At 33.0% G+C, this 17069-nt stretch overlaps 1 long non-coding RNA gene across 1 annotated transcript; it reads right to left on the bottom strand.

Annotated features, from left to right (window-relative positions):
• Window positions 1-285: 285 nt before the first annotated feature.
• LOC143055195 (uncharacterized) lies at window positions 286-3647 on the bottom strand. The gene is made up of 4 exons (XR_012971965.1): window positions 3611-3647; window positions 2354-2432; window positions 959-1091; window positions 286-529 (listed from the first exon to the last, which is right to left on the bottom strand). It is a non-coding gene; the product is annotated as an uncharacterized LOC143055195 (long non-coding RNA).
• Between the last annotated feature and the right edge of the window lie 13422 nt (window positions 3648-17069).

Below are 17069 nucleotides of genomic sequence, written 5' to 3'. Positions count from 1 at the left end.
TGAAGCGTGACAGACGGACGAACGAACGGACGGACGGACGCACAGACCAGAAAACATAATGCCCCTCTACTATCGTAGGTGGGGCATAAAAATTGTTTGTTTCACCCTCAGCAGCTACTATTTGTAATGCTAAAGTTGAAAGAGAAAAATTGTTCTTCAACCTGTTTCAAAAAAAAATTTTGTTTTCGACCTGTTGCAAAAAACCAAATTGTTTTTCATCGAAGGCGAAAACAAAAAATCCATAGCCCCCACCAAAGGACTTTAATACTTCTTTTTCAGTTATATGTCAGTTACTCTAACAACCCCTTTTTGAAGAGAGGGGTTGCTTCCACATTATCTAAATATATTAATAATGTTATGATATAAATGTTGTGAACCTAAACTATTGATTCATGCTTTTTTATACAAAATGTAAGCTGTATTATAAATACTTGCACTAAAATGGCTAAAAAACATAGATTTATTAATCTTCTCTGGTCTTGTTGGTGTGATTCCATTCTGGTGTTGATCTGCTTTATACATTTTTTGCCTAAAAATCATAGAATGTATATAAACTGCAGCCAAGTGCCAAAAATGTAATAAAATTTTTTATTTACTCAATTCTGATTTATTGATTTGGATATTTCAACTGTTATTTATTTTATTCATCTTGAATAACATACGTATATATAGTAAGGATGTCAATGAGTACTCGATTACTAAAGTATCCCTTGGTAGTATTGAGTATTGAATACCAAAATGATACTCCACTAATCGGTTTCCTGTTAAATGTTGTTACTTTCTTTAGTTTAAACAAGCATATTTTTTTTAGATCACCACCCGAAAAATTGTATATTCATCAAAATAATTTTAAAAAATAAAATACGATTCCAATGTTTGCATGTAACTGTCATTAAAATTTTTTTCAAACAGAGGTATATGTAGGATATATGATTAAGAGCATTTTTCCATGGCTTACATTTTTAGCTAATCTTAGTCACTCCCCAACTTCTGTCCTGTAATAGCTCATATTTTCACCAGCAAGTCTGTTAGTTACCTAAGTAATTGTCTCATGATCATTTTGATAAATTTGGACTTCATCTGTACTGAACCTGAATAAAATACAAAAACATATATAAATATATTTACATTTGCTGTTAAAATCTAAGTTATTACTCAAAAAGCAAAGAAACTTTTTAATATTAAAAATCTAAAATTTAAAAAAGAAAGTTGAATTTATAATTAGAACAGGCTTACTGAAAATATCATAAATGTGATTATTGTCAGAAGGCCTCGATATATATGTCTATTTCATCTATTATATTTTAACTCTAAATAAATAAGCAATGATCTTTCTAACTAGTGGATGTTTGTCTGTCTTTAATGAGAATGTTGCAGAGAATCAATAATCTATAAATATTTTTCAGGGTTAATTACTTTTACTATGGTTAATAATTCCATTTAATGTAATAATACATACATGTAATAATATTTGTTTAAGTCATGGCATGATAAGAGTTTATCAAAGAAAACCAGATGATCCGCAGGGGGCAGCTTTATATGACCGCAGAGGTCAAACCCTGAACAGTTGGGGCAAGTATGGACAAAAACATTTAAGCTTGATACAGCTCTGAATTTGGATTGTGATTAAATAGTTGACACAACATAGGTTTTTGACACAGAATGAATGTGGTCTAAGAACTTAAACTTAAATTGCACATTTACCTATTATGGTCCAATATCCAAAATCTAAATACATGGTTAGATTCAGCATATCAAAGAACCCCAAGAATTCAATTTTTCATAAAATCAAATAATGTTCAATTTAAGACCCTTTAGACCTCAATGTGGACCAATTTCATAACCAGGCCCAAATATTAAAAATCTAAATACATCATTGTACATGCTTAGATTCAGCATATCAAAGAACCCCAATAATTCATTTTTTGATGAAATCAAACAAAGTTTAATTTTGGACCCTTTTGGCCCCTAATTCCAAAACTCCCAAAATCAATCCCAATCTTCCTGTCAAATGCCTGTTGTGGTCATAAACCTTGTGTTAAAATTTCATAGAAATCTTTTTACTTATACATGTTATACTAAAGTTATTGTGCAAAAACAAAGAAAATGCTTATTTGTGACCCCTAATTCCTAAACTGTTGGGTCCAAAACTCCCAAAATCAATCCAAACCTTCATTTCATGGTCATAAACCTTATGTTTAAATTTCATAAATTTCTATTTACTTATACTTAAGTTATAGAGCGAAAACCAAATGTCTTCGGACAACGACAACAACGCCAACGTCTTACCAATACATGACCAAAAAATTTCTCAATTAAAAAAAGTCTCAAATATATAATTACAGATACATACCAGTGGATACATTGACATTATGAACAACAGCAATACAAATATTAGCAGATCCTGGATGTTTATCATTGAAATTCTCCACCTAAAAGTATAATACTTATAAGTGTGATACCAAGGAAAAATATATATATAATATTCTAAAAAAATATCAAAACACTTTTTACATTTATAAAAAAATATGTCAGCTACTTAAAGTATAGGTGTTTTATATCAGTAGCTGGAAGCAAAACTTGTATCCTGCAGTCGACCGTTTTATGATAGGCCCTATAGATACGAGTAGTAGTCACCTAGATATCCTGTATCCTGCTTTTATTTAAAGCGAAAAAATAAATTTAAATCATAGTTTATTTTGATGTTTACTTAGAGGTCCCCCTTGGAATGTTGTAACTTTTATTTAAAAATAATGTTGGCAAAATTAAGGTACATGTTTTCGTGCGTAAATTATAAATTGTTGGCTAATACATTAGTTTGAACATAGAAGAAAACAAGAATGTGTCCTCAGTACACGAATGCCCCACTCGCACTTTCATTTTCTATGTTCAGTGGACCGTGACATTGGGATAAAAACTCTAATTTGGCATTAAAATTAGAAAGATCATATCATAGGGAACATGTGTACTAAGTTTCAAGTTGATTGGACTTCAACTTCATCAAAAACTACCTTGACCAAAAACTTTAACCTGAAGCGGGACAGACGGACGGATGAACAGACGGACAAACGAACAGACGCACAGACCAGAAAACATAATGCCCCTCTACTATCGTAGGTGGGGCATAAAAAGAGGAAAAATTAAGCTGGGCGAACATAGCCTGCCTCTCTTTAAATTAGAATGTAAACAAACAAATGTAACATATTCCGACAATAATCGAATTTTGTATTTTTAATATACAAGGACGATTGTAAGGGAAGGTGTTCCCATAAGTTATAGACTACAACGAGTGAACAGCAAGTTACAGCTGTTGTCTGCTATATGGTCGGGTTGTTGTCTCTTTGACACATTCCCTGTTTCCATTCTCAATTTTACACCGATTATCATAATATTTAATAATTGTTAAAAATTCTTTCACAAGAAATATAGTATTTTGTGACACCGAAAATACCTTTTAGCAATTATTTATTTACCTGGTCGGTCTTTCATTCACTTAATTCAACTGTTGAATTATAATGCCTGTCACATACCTTATAATACTAGATTCTGCAAAACGACTATTTTTACTTTAAATGTTCTTTAAAATAATTTTATAGCCCTCAAACCTTACCCTTTTGGTCCATCAAACTTTTGCGTGATATACCATCTTCTTCTTCTTCTTCTGGAAGTCCACCCTATCTGCAGGGTCACCGCATTTAAAAATTTTGTTTATTTTTAAAATTGCGTTGTTTAAAATTTTATCTACTGGTTAAAATTTAAAATAATATTAACAGTTAGAATAGGATGAAACTAAAAATTAGTTAAAAGCTCGAATACGTCTGTCCCGCTTCAGGTTAAAGTTTTTGGTCAAGGTAGTTTTTGATGAAGTTGAAGTCCAATCAACTTGAAACTTAGTACACATGTTCCCTATGATATGATCTTTCTAATTTTAATGCCAAATTAGAGTTTTTATCCCAATGTCACGGTCCACTGAACATAGAAAATGAAAGTGCGAGTGGGGCATTCGTGTACTGAGGACACATTCTTGTTTTCATACTTTAGCAAACAACAACCATCGCACTTTAGCATACACACCATCATACTTTAGCGTCCCCATCCCACTTTAGAGTCCTACATATATATGTGTGTAGTATGATTATAAATACATCTAAAATACTAAAATAACGAGGTCCAATTTGTCAGCCGTCATGGAGCCAAAACGACAAATCAAAGAATTCAACTTTATATATAGCTAATATAGGACAATGGTGTTGATAAAAAATTACACCGTTCCAAAACCTTTTGTTTTCCCCATAATTATGTGAACGGACTGACCTAACATTCAAGTAAAAGTAACGTTTTCCGGATACCTTTTTACTTAATGCTAGCGCAGCCACGAAATACCAAATAAACCCAGGTTCTTTACATAAACAATGAAGACCAGTTCTGCCCTGGACACCCTTGTCACACTAGGGGACAAGTGTCTACAACAACCGACATAACGGACAATTCTCTGGGAGGACAAAGCTAATACTTGACCGGATAATGATTTGGGTAAGAATAAGCCAGCATTCTAGGAAAAGAAGTCTTAAAGAAATAATACCTCAATAATCATATTTATTTCATACCAAAATACACAATAAATATTCTAATATTATGGCAGTTAGTTGTACAACAATACAGAAGTTAAATAAAGTGGGGAAATCTCTTACTTTAAGTAGGGATTTTAAACTGTATCATTTTAACTATTTTATACCCAAGTCCTAAAGTTTAAACCAAAAATGAAGCCAAAACATTTAAGATACGAATTGGTCCAGAACAGTAATAGTAAACAGCATGGCTGTAATGAATACTGATAGTTACCTTCGAGGAAAGTATGAATTCTGGACAATGTATAAAATGTGAATTCAGTATATAATTAATATCAAAATGACTTAACAAATGGTACTTTCTTGAAATAAGATTTGCAATTTAAGCACCACCATCTTACCTCTAACTTTTAATAACCGGTTTAGAAAAGGAGTAAAGTTATTGTGTACATACACACAGGTGAAAGTTTTCATGTAAACAATAGTAATTATATAAAAATGTAAATATGCTCAAGCTAAAAAGGGAGCTAATAAATAACTCTTAATTCCAATATTGCCACATTCCTCCCCACTTAAAGATCAAATGTCATCATTTTATCTAACAAAAATATATGAAGCAATCTGTAAACGTAATAGTACATGTATATAAAATATATCAAAATGTTCAATAAATATGTATACAAAAGTTCAATAAATATGTATCAAAATATTAAAAAAAAATATGCATCAAAATATCCATAAATATATAAACGGAATATAAACAAAAATTGGTCACTTAACGTTAATGTTTCTTCGCTTTTATTACTGTCCTTGTCAAAGTATTCTTGTCGAAATTAAATTGCAAATGTTCGTCCCTCGAATTATAGTGTGTGTCCTCTACTTTTGGTTTCTTTCCCGAATTCACATATCTTTTACGTGTTTCTTGAGCCTCTTCCTTGGCTTTTCTCTTCCTTTCCTCAACTTTCTCCCTCGTTTGTTTTGCCTCCTCCCTTTCCTTTACGTCGCCGACTCGATATGGCAAAACATCCTTCGGATCAATGAAATTTTTATTATTAACCTCTATACACCTATATCTATCTTCAGAGCATTTATGGTCCTTAACGAGATGTTTCTTTAGTACCTGTAATTTCCTTCTGACAAATCACATATCTGACACTACCAAAGTGTGACTTGTACTCGTTAAATGAGCGGAAGAATTGTTTTTTTCCACATTCTTCTATATTACAATACGCCCCCACAGCTGGCCATAAATCTCTCAAGTGATCATTTTGAAAACTTTTATATTCATTATCACACACATGTAATTGTAACTCCATTCTGAAAATATATAATTAATAAACATATAAATTTGTCTATTTTCAATAAATCTTTTCACAGTAATATATATATATATTTATATATATCTATGTCACTGACTTTAATCTGCAAAAATCTACAGTAAAGAAAAAATATTCATTATCCCTGTATATACTATATACAAACACAAAAATTATGTATATATGCATACCTTCTAACAATACCATTTATGATGCCGTGTGGGCCCTTTCACAACATCACAAACAGTAATGTAGACAAGTACTAAAAGTAAATGAGCGAAAACATAAAACAAAATTACAGTGTTAATATTTGTCTGGGTTTAATAACACGACCAAAGCGAGATGTCACTGGTGGAGTTAACGTTTGTACATTTTCGTGTGGTGTAACGATTTGCTCTAGTACAGTTGGAGTATGTGCAGCTTGGTATGGTTTCAAATGATCTACATGTACAACTAATTGTTTAGTACTTGTGTCTTTTTGTATTCTGTATGTCAAATCAGTAATTTTCTTAATAACTTTGTATGGACCAGTCCAGCCTAATCCAAGCTTCTTATTTGCTTCTGGAGGATACCATCTCCAAACAAATGAGTTTTCTTCAAAACTTCTTATTTTCAAATTTTTATCATAATTTTCCTTTTGTCTATTTGCACTTAAACCAGATTGTGTATGTGCTAACTGAAATGCATTTCTTAGAGCTTCTTGAACCCACTCAACATATGCAATTGGACAAGGTATACTTTTATATCCTTGAGGTAAGCCAAACATAACATCAATTGGACATCTAAATTCATGTCCAAACATCAAGAGATTTGGAGAACATTTTGTGCTTGCATGTTGAGTGGCTCTGTATGCCATATTAATGAATGGAATGTGATCGTCCCAATCATTTCTATGTTCATTAACAAATAAACGTAGAATTGATTGTAAAGTTTGATTGAAACGTTCAACCAATCCGTCAGACTGGGGTCTGTATGGACATGGTCGCGTTTTGTCAATTCCTAATTTGTCACATATGGCGGCAAATAGGCCAGATTCAAATTATCGGCCTTGATCTGTATGAATTTGGAATGGACAGCCAAATCTGCAAATGAATTCTGTAACAAGTTTATCAGCTACTGTAAGAGCTTGGTGATTTTGGTATTGCATAAGATTCTGTCCATTTAGTGAAATAATCTTCCACTACCATAATGTATTCATTTCCACCCGTAGTAATGGGCAAAGGACCTATGATGTCAATTGCTATTCTGTCTAAAGGATACGTAGAAACACTGGATTTCAAAGGTGATTTCCCTTTCCCTGGTCCAGGTTTCCCTTTAGCACAAACATCACAACTATTAATCCATAACTTTATAGAATCTGACATATTTGGCCAATAAAATCTTTTCTTTATGAGATCTAAAGTTTTGTCTCTTCCAAAATGAGCTGAATATTTTGTACAATGTAACTGTTGAAAAATGAAATTTCGTATCTGTTCCGGAGCTACAAATTGATAAACCAGCCCCTGATTTTCTCTTTCAAAAAATTTACATAACAGGTTATTCTGAATAGTCAAGGATTCCCATAACGCATAAAGAATTTTTGTTTCTTTTGATTTGTTTTGAATTTCAGACTTTTTGGGTTTTTCGTCAGATTGTAACAAATTGTTCAATATAAAACTTATATTTTGGTCATTCTCTTGCATTTCTCTTAATTGCGAATTCGACCAATAACTGAGCCAGTTTGATGTTATGTCAAAACTAAGTTCTTCTGTATTGACATTGACCGGTCTGATAGCTAAATGGGTCGCAAGACAACCTCTGACGCTATCAGTGTCGCCGTCAGTTTCCGTGTCATTGATAACTGATTGAACACTTAAGCAGGAGGCATGGCCATCCTTGACGGTATTCAGGTCATCAATACAATCCGTAGTTTTGACATTTTCAAAATATTCTATATCTGTTTTCATTTCGGTACATTCTGGACAATTGATTCGTTTACATTTCCGTTTTGGTGTGCGCGATAAACCATCTGCGTTTGTATGCAATGCACCCTTGCGGTGTTGAATTTCCATGTCGTATGTGTCTATGATAGAAATCCATCTCGCGATCATACCTTCCGGGTTTTTGAAATTTTTTAGCCACTTGAGCGATGATCTGTACGCAAAGTAAATTTTTGGCCATATAAATAATGTCTGAATTGGCACAAGAAAATAATTACCGCTAGCAGTTCACGTTTTGTGGTACAATACTGTTTTTGTGCTCTGTTTAAAGTTCGACTGGAATATGCAATGACATGTTCCTCACCATTCTGGATTTGCGAAAGAACAGCTCCGACTCTTGTTTGACTAGCATCTGTATCTAGTATGTAAGCGCCATCTTCACTTGGAAATGATAATGTTGGTGCAGTTGTTAAGCATTCTTTTAACGTCTCAAACGCGATTTTACATTTATCATTCCAAATAAATGATTTATTCTTTTGAGTTAACTGTGTCAGAGGATGAGCGATAGTTGCAAAATCTGGTATGAAACGGCGGTAATAACCCGTGAAGCCTACAAAACTTCGTAACTCTTTGACATTTGATGGTGTATGCCAATTCTGAACCGATTGAATTTTTTCTGAATCGCATTTAATGCCTTCTGCAGAGACAATGTGTCCCAAAAATTTGACTTCTGTTTGAAAAAACGAGCATTTACTCGGTTTCAGTTTAAGATTTGCTTCTCTAAAACACTGAAATACGGTTTTCAAATTATCAAAAGCTGTTTCAAAGTCTTTTCCATAAATTATGACGTCATCCAGATAGCAAAGACAACGATGCCATTGTAAACCACCCAAAACCTGATTCATGAGCCGGTAAAATGTTGCGGGAGAGTTGCATAAACCCATCGGCATTACAAGAAACTGATATAAGCCTTTATGTGTCGAAAAGGCAGTTTTGTATTTGTCTTCTTCGGCAACCTCTACCTTAAAATAACCACTGGCTAAATCAACGCATGAAAACCACTTTCCGCCGCTCAAGGTATCAAGAGTGTCATCAATACGCGGTAAAGGGTAGGCGTCTTTTACTGTTCTTTCATAAATTTTCTAAAGTCCACACAGAATCGAATAGACCCATCCCTTTTCTTTACAAGACACACTGGTGCTGCCCATGGACTACAACTGGGTTCAATTAAATTTTTGTCAATCATTTTTTTCAATTCTTCTTCAAGAACATCCCTCTGTTTCAAAGCTACTCTTCGTGGAGATATCTTTACAGGTTTTGCATCACCAGTATCTATGTAGTGTTTTACTCTATCAGTTCGCCCAAGAGAACCATCAGGACCAACGAATATATCTCTATACTCATGTATAAGTGAAGACAGTTTTTGCTTATCTTCATCTTTTAAGTCTGATGATACTTTATCTAACATAGATTTTAAATTCTCGGGCATGTCAACATCTTTTAAAGTATTAACTTGTTCTGATATGTCATTAGATTTTGTATCTGTTTGTGACTCATTATTATCCTCATCAAAAACTTGTTCAATTGTCATCAAGTGTGCAATCTGTTCACCTTGTTTAAGTTTAACTGATTTTGAATTCAAATTCATGATAGCTAGGTAAATTGTATTTTCTGTATCAACTAGGCTTTTTGCCACTAAAAGACCTTTACTTTTCACCCATTCTAATGGTTCAATAATGCCAATACCATCTACAAATGAATCTCTTTTAGAAGCTTCAATAATCATTTCACTATTTGCAGGAATTGAAACTTGCCTAGCTATCTGAATTCTTGAACACTGGGAACTATTTTCTTTAAAAAGAGGAATACTCTGACCATTGATACTTAAGCATTGGGTTTTAATTTGAATATCAATTTCATTTTGTTCAAAGAAATTCATTCCTAAGATCCCAGATGACCCTTTTATATCAGCTACAATAACTTCTTGTTTAACTAATAAAGGACCTATTGCTATATTCAAAATACATTTGCCTTTAACACTTAAAGCATTGCCATTGGCAGTTGTTAATATACTATCTAAGCTAATCAACTGAGAACTTAGTTTTAATCTCTCAAAAGTATCAAAAGAAATTAGAGGAACTGGTGATCCAGTATCAACAAGAAATTTAACATCAATTTCATCAATTTTGCAAAAAGAAAAAAGACAATTTTGATTCACTAAATTTATTTGAACTCTCTTAATTGGATCTGATATCAAACTTTCAATTTTGGTTTGTGGCCTTTCTAAATTTTTAACAGCTGAAGTATTGGCCTCTAAATCAGCTTTTAATCGTTTCCCTGATTGTTCAATGGACAATAGTACTGAATATGTCCTATCTCATTACATTTATAGCAGACTCTATCAGTCGTGCTGTTTTGATTCCTATAATACCTTCCTCTGCCCCTATTATTAAACCTAGGAGGCCTATTTTGATAATATCCGTTCCTATTTTCGGTTTCTGTATTAAAATGTTTAAGTTGACTTAATTTTTCATCAATTAATTTAGCAACTTGATCAAGAGTTAATAACTCTGTACTTTCCTTTTTATTATCCTTAATTGCTTTAATGGGGACTTCATTGCTAGTTAGCATTGGCTTTCTCATATTATTTTGAGGATTGATAAATGCTTCGTATTCAATTGCGTACGAAATTGCAGTATCCAACGTGTTTGCACGCTGAAACTGGACATGCTTTTGTAAATCCAAGTTATTTAATCCTCTAATGAATTTATTTATAAGAACTTTTTCCATCATTTCAGAATCTTGTTTTTCATTTGGAAAAGCCAAGTAACCTAACCTTCTTAAAGCTTGACCATACTCAGAAACAGTTTCGTCTTTAGAATGTCTTCTTGCTTCAAATTCGCAAACATATGCGGCTTCTCTTTCTCTAGGATTAAATCTATTATTTAAACTTTCTTTAATTTTATTATAATTTCCAAGGTCTTGTTTACTTAAAGTACTCAAAATTTTCTGAGCAGGACCTCTTAGACTCATAACAATTTGTTTAGCTCTTTCTAAATCATTCCATTCATTCCATTCTGCAACTTGTTCAAAATGAACCAAATAGTCTTGCCAGTCAATAGTTTTGCCATCAAATGATTGAGGCTCTTTTTCTCTTCTTACTATACGTTTTTCATGTAAGGTAACAGGTTTTGGCAAGTTATCAAGAGAAGATGTGTGCTTAACCCCTTCATGCCTATTTGAATCATAACTGGGGTATTTGTTAGTTGAATACCTATTTAAGGATTGATAGTCCTCTGAAAATGTATCCTTATCAACATATCTCTTGTTTGGGGGATATTCTGATCCTTGGTTCTTGGTAGTATTGAGTATTGAATACCAAAATGATACTCCACTAATCGGTTTCCTGTTAAATGTTGTTACTTTCTTTAGTTTAAACAAGCATATTTTTTTTAGATCACCACCCGAAAAATTGTATATTCATCAAAATAATTTTAAAAAATAAAATACGATTCCAATGTTTGCATGTAACTGTCATTAAAATTTTTTTCAAACAGAGGTATATGTAGGATATATGATTAAGAGCATTTTTCCATGGCTTACATTTTTAGCTAATCTTAGTCACTCCCCAACTTCTGTCCTGTAATAGCTCATATTTTCACCAGCAAGTCTGTTAGTTACCTAAGTAATTGTCTCATGATCATTTTGATAAATTTGGACTTCATCTGTACTGAACCTGAATAAAATACAAAAACATATATAAATATATTTACATTTGCTGTTAAAATCTAAGTTATTACTCAAAAAGCAAAGAAACTTTTTAATATTAAAAATCTAAAATTTAAAAAAGAAAGTTGAATTTATAATTAGAACAGGCTTACTGAAAATATCATAAATGTGATATTGTCAGAAGGCCTCGATATATATGTCTATTTCATCTATTATATTTTAACTCTAAATAAATAAGCAATGATCTTTCTAACTAGTGGATGTTTGTCTGTCTTTAATGAGAATGTTGCAGAGAATCAATAATCTATAAATATTTTTCAGGGTTAATTACTTTTACTATGGTTAATAATTCCATTTAATGTAATAATACATACATGTAATAATATTTGTTTAAGTCATGGCATGATAAGAGTTTATCAAAGAAAACCAGATGATCCGCAGGGGGCAGCTTTATATGACCGCAGAGGTCAAACCCTGAACAGTTGGGGCAAGTATGGACAAAAACATTTAAGCTTGATACAGCTCTGAATTTGGATTGTGATTAAATAGTTGACACAACATAGGTTTTTGACACAGAATGAATGTGGTCTAAGAACTTAAACTTAAATTGCACATTTACCTATTATTATTTCTTATTTTCAAATTTTTATCATAATTTTCCTTTTGTCTATTTGCACTTAAACCAGATTGTGTATGTGCTAACTGAAATGCATTTCTTAGAGCTTCTTGAACCCACTCAACATATGCAATTGGACAAGGTATACTTTTATATCCTTGAGGTAAGCCAAACATAACATCAATTGGACATCTAAATTCATGTCCAAACATCAAGAGATTTGGAGAACATTTTGTGCTTGCATGTTGAGTGGCTCTGTATGCCATATTAATGAATGGAATGTGATCGTCCCAATCATTTCTATGTTCATTAACAAATAAACGTAGAATTGATTGTAAAGTTTGATTGAAACGTTCAACCAATCCGTCAGACTGGGGTCTGTATGGACATGGTCGCGTTTTGTCAATTCCTAATTTGTCACATATGGCGGCAAATAGGCCAGATTCAAATTATCGGCCTTGATCTGTATGAATTTGGAATGGACAGCCAAATCTGCAAATGAATTCTGTAACAAGTTTATCAGCTACTGTAAGAGCTTGGTGATTTTGGTATTGCATAAGATTCTGTCCATTTAGTGAAATAATCTTCCACTACCATAATGTATTCATTTCCACCCGTAGTAATGGGCAAAGGACCTATGATGTCAATTGCTATTCTGTCTAAAGGATACGTAGAAACACTGGATTTCAAAGGTGATTTCCCTTTCCCTGGTCCAGGTTTCCCTTTAGCACAAACATCACAACTATTAATCCATAACTTTATAGAATCTGACATATTTGGCCAATAAAATCTTTTCTTTATGAGATCTAAAGTTTTGTCTCTTCCAAAATGAGCTGAATATTTTGTACAATGTAACTGTTGAAAAATGAAATTTCGTATCTGTTCCGGAGCTACAAATTGATAAACCAGCCCCTGATTTTCTCTTTCAAAAAATTTACATAACAGGTTATTCTGAATAGTCAAGGATTCCCATAACGCATAAAGAATTTTTGTTTCTTTTGATTTGTTTTGAATTTCAGACTTTTTGGGTTTTTCGTCAGATTGTAACAAATTGTTCAATATAAAACTTATATTTTGGTCATTCTCTTGCATTTCTCTTAATTGCGAATTCGACCAATAACTGAGCCAGTTTGATGTTATGTCAAAACTAAGTTCTTCTGTATTGACATTGACCGGTCTGATAGCTAAATGGGTCGCAAGACAACCTCTGACGCTATCAGTGTAGCCGTCAGTTTCCGTGTCATTGATAACTGATTGAACACTTAAGCAGGAGGCATGGCCATCCTTGACGGTATTCAGGTCATCAATACAATCCGTAGTTTTGACATTTTCAAAATATTCTATATCTGTTTTCATTTCGGTACATTCTGGACAATTGATTCGTTTACATTTCCGTTTTGGTGTGCGCGATAAACCATCTGCGTTTGTATGCAATGCACCCTTGCGGTGTTGAATTTCCATGTCGTATGTGTCTATGATAGAAATCCATCGCACTTTAGCATACACACCATCATACTTTAGCGTCCCCATCCCACTTTAGAGTCCTACATATATATGTGTGTAGTATGATTATAAATACATCTAAAATACTAAAATAACGAGGTCCAATTTGTCAGCCGTCATGGAGCCAAAACGACAAATCAAAGAATTCAACTTTATATATAGCTAATATAGGACAATGGTGTTGATAAAAAATTACACCGTTCCAAAACCTTTTGTTTTCCCCATAATTAAAATCGCCAATAATTAACAAGTTCTGGGTCGAATCTGATACCGATACCAATAATATATTTACATATTACCTATACCTTATATGTATGTTCCGCATCTGACAGGCGAACCACCAAGAGTGTATTCCTTATTTTGATTGGCCAATTTGTTACCTGGATACAGGACGCTCTTATATATTTCTTTGTTTTGAGATACGCGGTACATTTGAAATTTTTCATTGAAATTATTTACACTCCCACCCGCTCCATACAACTGTGTTAGTTATGAATTGTAATGTATTTTATGTACTTATTTATAAGATGTGCTTGTGTATACTGTGGCTAGCTCATGTGTTTATTCGAGCTGTTTGGATGAATATATTTATCATTTCTAATGGCTAGACGCTATATTTGCTCTTTAACATTAACTTTACATGTGACTGTCAGTGGAATAGTCGAGTGTTTGTCCTGTGCTGTGAAATATATCTGTTTGTCTTGTGTATATATTGTGCCGTAATAAAATTGAGTAACTTTGATTTCTTTTGTGAGAAGCCTGGTAATTTTGTGTGATTATAAAATACAAGAGAATATATATGTGTGATTATAAATACAGGTATAACATACGTGACATAAGAGTTTTACTACAATAATTTCAGTAATTGCCAAATAAATTGATCACATAATAAACAAGTAATTACTTGCTTTATAACATATCATAAATTGTAGTGTACTTGTTACGGTTATTTTTATTAGTCCATGGTCTTCTCTATCGTATCATTGTAGTAAAAGAGTTCACGATGCGTTGAAAACAGATACATAGGTCTATAGTCATGATAGTCACATGAATAATCTGTATAAAAATAATAAAATAGACCACTTCTTGTTACAGTTATTGTTATTGGTCCATGGTCTTCTGTTTCATTGTGGAATATGTATAAAAGAGACCATGGTATGTTTCTGACAGTCTAATTGATGTCCATGATGTGTTATAACATGGAGTATACATGTATGTATAGGTCCATGGTCTCATGTGTAATATTTATAAAAGAGATCATGGTATGCTACTGAAAGTCTTAATTGGTCCATTGTCTTCGGTTTAGTACAGGTATAAAAGTACATGAAGTCTGGAGCTGGCATGTCAGTTAACTGCTAGTAGTCTGTTGTTATTTATATATTATTGTCATTTTGTTTATTTTCTTTGGTTACATCTTCTGACATCAGACTTTGACTTCTCATGAACTGAATTTTAATGTGCGTATTGTTATGCATTTACTTTTCTACATTGGCTAGAGGTATAGGGGGAGGGTTGAGATCTCACAAACATGTTTAACCCTGCCGTATTTTTACACCTGTCCCAAGTCAGGAGCCTCTGGCCTTCGTTATTATTCTAATTTTAGTTTCTTGTGTACAATTTGGAAATTAGTATGGCGTTCATTATCTGATTATCACTGAACTGGTATATATTTGTTATGGGGCCAGCTGAAGGATGCCTCCCGGTGCGGGAATTTCTCGCTACATTGAAGACCTGTTGGTGACATTCTGCTATTGTTTTTTCTATGGTCGGGTTGTTGTCTCTTTGGCACATTCCCCATTTCCATTCTCAATTTTATGATGTAATGTTAGAGATACATAGGTCCATGGTGCAATGTGTAATTTTATAAAATAAACCATGGCATGTTAATCATGTTGATGGCAGTCTTATTGGTCCATTGTCTTCTGTTTCATTGTGTTATGATTCCATAATGTGTTACTAACATATCTATAAGTCCATGGTATCACGTGAGATATGTAAAAAAGAGACCATGACATGCTTTTAACAGATATATCCAATGTACATGTAGGTCCATGGTCTCATGTGATATATGCATTAGAAGAACACATCATGTTACCGTCCCATTGGTGCATGGTTTTATGTATCATTGTGGTATAACTATAAGAGTCCATGATGTGTGAATAACATATGTATAGGTCTATGGTTTAATGTGTATTATTCATAAAAGAAACCATGGTATGTTACTGACAGTCTAATTGTTCCATAGTCTTCTATTTTATTGTGATATAAGAATTTATGATGTGTTGATAACATACATGTATGTATAGGTCCATGGTGGCATGTGTAAAGTGTATAAAAGAGACCATGGCATGTTAGGGTCTTATCGGTCCATGGTCTCATGTTTCTGTGTGTGTTAAGGGTCGATAGTCTCATTTGTAATGTGTAAAAAAGGACACCTTGGCAAAATACAGGACGTCTAATTGGTCCCTGGTTTTATGTGTTATTGTGGTATAGGAGTCCATGAGGAATTAACAACATATATGTATAGGTCCTGGCATGGTCTCATGTTACGTGTAATAAGTATAAAAGAGACTGTGGCATGATACACTTTTAACTGGTCAATTGTTTTATGTGTTATTGTAGTATAAAAGTCCATGATGTATTTAAAACATATGTATAGGTCCATAGTCTAATGCTAAATATGTGCAAATGAGACCATGACATGTTTCTGACAGTCTATGGTCCATGTTTCTGGGTGATTTAAAAGTCCATAATGTGTTATAAAAAGATATATAATATATACCTATGGTCTGATGTTTAATTAATATGCATAAAAGAGACCATGGCATGCTACTAGCTGTCTCATTGGCAGTCATACCACATCTTCTTGTTTATATAAGAGTCTAATTTGTCTATTGTCCTATGTGTCAATGTGGTAAAAATAGTCATTCATGTGTTTCTAACAGAGATAAAGATCCATGGTCTCATGTGTGTAATAAGCATAAAAAAGACCATGGCATGTTAATGGCAGTCCAATATGTCCATGGCACCCATCGTGTTGCTTATGTTAACTAGGAAACACTCAATTATGTATGATTTCCCAACTAAAAGACATTTCAGAATATTCACCCAACTAAGAACTGGCTATTCTCTTTGCGTGAAGTTGGAATAATAGATTTCTACATTTTTCTTCTATCTTGGTCATGAGTTCACTACTTATGTTCAGTGTTTCTTTGAAATTATTACAATCCAGTATCAATTGTGTTATTTCCATCTTATTGCAGCAGAAAGTATTCCATTTAATTGGATCAATATTATCCAATATTTCCATTTTCATCTCTACATAGTATTTCTCTCTTATAGTACTTAACACTGGACAAGAGGTAACCATATGAATAATGTCTTCATTTTCTGTATTGCACAGCTGACATAACGGTTC

Source organism: Mytilus galloprovincialis, chromosome 12 (assembly GCF_965363235.1).
Source record: "Mytilus galloprovincialis chromosome 12, xbMytGall1.hap1.1, whole genome shotgun sequence".
Classification (NCBI taxonomy): domain Eukaryota; kingdom Metazoa; phylum Mollusca; class Bivalvia; order Mytilida; family Mytilidae; genus Mytilus; species Mytilus galloprovincialis.
This window is presented reverse-complemented; position numbering and strand designations above follow the sequence as displayed.